We start from the raw sequence: 3,952 nt of genomic DNA on the forward strand, positions 1-3,952 counted from the left end.
CGTACATTCAGCAGCAGGCTGATCGTTGGGAGTCAGACATTCAGCAGCAGGCTGATCACTGGGAGTCGTACATTCAGCAGCAGGCTGATCGTTGGGAGTCGTACATTCAGCAGCAGGCTGATCGTTGGGAGTCAGACATTCAGCAGCCTCAGCACCATCAGCACAAACGCTGCATATATGGTGTATATTTGTGTTGTAACACAGATGTTCTTTGACAAACTGAATGAACGGAGACATGCAAATGTTTAATATTTATGTTTAATGTGGATGTGGTGCTCTTTCACAGCAGTGTGTTGTTTTAACAGGTCCTCGTTTGGCTAACCGTTAGCCTAGCCTAAATGAAGACACTTACCTTATTTTCCATACACCATGATAAGACACTAATGACTATTTGACAATACATTACTTGAGAAATGACCAGACTATTACTTTCAGCCTTGCTCTGAGTCTCCTGAGGCAGAACCACATGGTAACGTAACACGCCTTTATCTGTAACACTGAAGGCCCACTCTGTTTTATATCATTTATAAATTATTCCAAAGTTAGATCAAGAGAGAACAAAAAGCTATTTTTCAGACAAAAATATAAATAATGCTGAAATTGTACTGCTTTTAAAATATTTTACTGCCTGAAGTGTAATAGTTATAAACTCTTGATGCAAATGTCAGAAAGTTTCCCATTATTTGTTTGGAAAGTTGTTTAATGTATTTTGCTCTCTACATTATTTCTTATATTTCATGTTTTCTGTCAAACACAAAAATGTATTGTGAATCACGATTAAAGCGTTATTATTTAAACATAAGCTCGTTACTTTCATGGTAGCAGCACTAGTTAAAAATCTGTCCTTCTTTTAAAGTGATAGGTTAGAAGATGAGAAACAACACTGAGCATCATTTAGGTGTTTTAAACACACACCGAGTACTTACCTGATACCTACTAGGTACAGTATAATCAGATTTATGTTGAGAAATGATGGAGCCGCTTTGATTAAACCTTGAAAATAATATTATGTCCATGTGCTGGGAATGAGTCTTATCTACGAACACTAAACATTTTTAGTTCAACATTTGGAAATCTGACTGAGTTATAAACCGTTTTTGTGCTAGCTAATATCAGTTAGCTGTAGCGTCCAACTTGAATTCCAAAAGTGAATCAGTTGTAACCATCTGCCCAGTGGTCCAAGAAACAAACATGGCTCCCTTCAGCAGCCATGATTAGCACTTGGAGAATGTGCTTTGAATGAGTCTCAGCCTCGTTGGGTTAGTTTTGTGCAGTATTTTCAAAGTTGACTAAGGTCAGTTGGCTGTGGTGGCCATTTTGAATCAGTTGAGTCCAAAAGTTATTACAGTACAGGTACACAGAGGTACACAGAATGGTTATTTTCTGACAGTGAATCTGTGCACTGAGTCGTGTTCTGAGGTTTACACAGCGAATGTAGTTCTGATCTGGTCTGTTGCTGCTGTTACTTCCTGTCACTAAAAGGAGCTGCTGTGACGCTGTAGGACAGAAGAGACTGAGTTAAAGTCGAAATGCAGAAGAATGAGGCTGAACCGTGTTCTGTAACAGTGTCACAGTGGTTCATTAAATATTCTGGTATCAATCAGACAAAGTTGATTCCAAATGGTTAATGACAGATTTTAAACAATCTGTTAGCATTTAGCATATGTGTTGGACATCAGTCTCAGGTTTTAGATCAATATCTGTAAAATATATCACAGCTATTTTTGTGTTTAATTTTGAGGTCAGTTGGCTGTGAAGGTAAGCTTGAATCAAATTAACTCCAAAAGGTAATCAGTTGTAGAGGTATCTCCAGTCATTGTTTTAGTACAATGTGAGCAGTGGTGCTTCAGATAATTCAATTCAGTTCAGTTTATTTATACAGCACCAAGTCACAACAAAGGTCCTCTCAGGTCCCTGTACAAAAACATTCACAGACTTTATAAACAGCTAATTAGTAAAGGTTATCTAAGGAAGCAGCAGATTGCATTGAATCTTTACTTTGTCACAGTCTCCCCTCCTGAGCAGCACACAGGGGACAGTGGAAAGGAAAACTCCCTTAGATCACCTGCCTCTGCCTTTCTGCTGCAGGTACCTGCAGGTAGCATCATCTCTGACACACAAGTCCCTCTGGTCAGCAGAACTAAAGATGGACAAAACTCTGTGAAGTAGAATCAAACTCTGATACTTGGATTGATGAAATAAGGTCACGCTTAGCTTATGATAAAATAACCACAAAGACCAGCTGTGTCTGTGGGGTGAGGGAGGCTGAAGACTCCAGGACATCATGGACATCATGACAGGGGCGAGTGAGATTAGGTAGCCGTCCTTGAGATGGAAAACAAGCTGCTGCAGCTGTTTGTGTGCAGAAACCCTGGTCTTGGTTGTAGTTTATTGTATGAAAGGGGAATCACGTCAGACACTGGCATGGCTTGGTGAGTTGTTGTCTCCATTCAGCTGAATGTGATTTGTTTTTAAACCTCTGGTCTGGACTCGTTTTGTGCGTCCGTCAAAGATCCAGGGAGAGAAACTAAGTGTTCAGGTGAGATTCCTCTGAAAGGAGGGAATACTAAAAACTTGGTTTCTCAACAGCTGCCATTGTCCAAAATTAAAGCTAAAATGTCCAGTTTGTGGTGCTGCCATGTTGTATTTCTGAAGCAGCACATTTCAGCAACAAGGCAACTCGAGCACTTAAAGACAACAAGACTTGTGGAGCTACACCATCAGTATGAAGGTCCCACCTACACACCCTCCTAACGTCTGTCACTCAGTGTCACGTGACTCTTTGGCTTCAAATATAGGTTTTATTGTTTCTGCAAGGGTTGTCACAGCAAACAAACAGGAAATGTCTGGGAATTTGTTAGCAGCTTTCAGGTTAAACTTCACTGGGAACACAGCCGACTCAGATGGACACACAGCCAAACTACACTTTCTGCTTGTCTTCAGTGGCTCTAACACACATCCCCATCCATGACCCTGGTTCATCCAGTGCACACGTCTGAGCTTGACTCTTCACAGGAAGCTATAATGTGCATTAATCAGTGTCACGTTGCATTATATCCACCTAATTAAACAGAGTCGATGCTGTGTTCACAGTGAAGAAAAAACAGCTAATGGCCATCAGTGATGAAAAAGCATCACCCCTGTAATTTGTTTGCTCTTTTATTAATAATTTTAAACTAGTGTATTTTTTTTAAAAGGAGAGACTCTGATGACTTTCTTGCTTTAAAACACTTCATTTCCCTTTAAAATCTCCAGTCTTTGCTCTGACACTGAGCTCTGTGGAGTCACTGAATATTAGTTTCTATTTCTCACATATCTTACATGCTTTTGTCAAACATAAAGTTTAGTTCAGATGTAATTTTTATAGAAACATTAACAGACCTGCTGTCACACTGATCCAACAGCTCACCGTGTGCCGTGGATGTGGGTGTGTGTGTGTGTGTGTGTGTGTGTGTCAGTTTGCAGAGAGGGTAATTTACATTTAGTTGCAAAAACATTATGGGATGCACATTTAGCTGCCAGGTGAGAATGCTCTGAATCAGAGCTGGCCTTGCATGTGATTGGATTAATGCCCCAGGATAGGCAGGATATTTACTGGCAGGTCTGAACAGGGCCTCAGACATGAGAGGGTCGTCCCCATGACTCCAAACAGTGCAAGCTAGGAAAAGAGATGGAAATAAGTCGACCCAGTTGTCTAATTGAACACAACCTTTAAAATACATCAGAGAGAGTGACACAACAAAAATGAAATGATTTCAGGAAAACAAAATAATTTAATATCAGCCTTACAGTCCAAGGTGGAACAGAAGTATTACACTGTCTCAATCATTGAATAACTCTTAAGGTTTCATTTGAGATGTTCAGTAAAAAGGCAGACAATGACTCAACAACTGTAAACATCTAGCACGAGCCCCTCTCCTCCCCTCCCCTCTCCTCCCCTCTCCTCCTCTCC

Source organism: Kryptolebias marmoratus, linkage group LG14 (genome assembly GCF_001649575.2).
Source record: "Kryptolebias marmoratus isolate JLee-2015 linkage group LG14, ASM164957v2, whole genome shotgun sequence".
Classification (NCBI taxonomy): domain Eukaryota; kingdom Metazoa; phylum Chordata; class Actinopteri; order Cyprinodontiformes; family Rivulidae; genus Kryptolebias; species Kryptolebias marmoratus.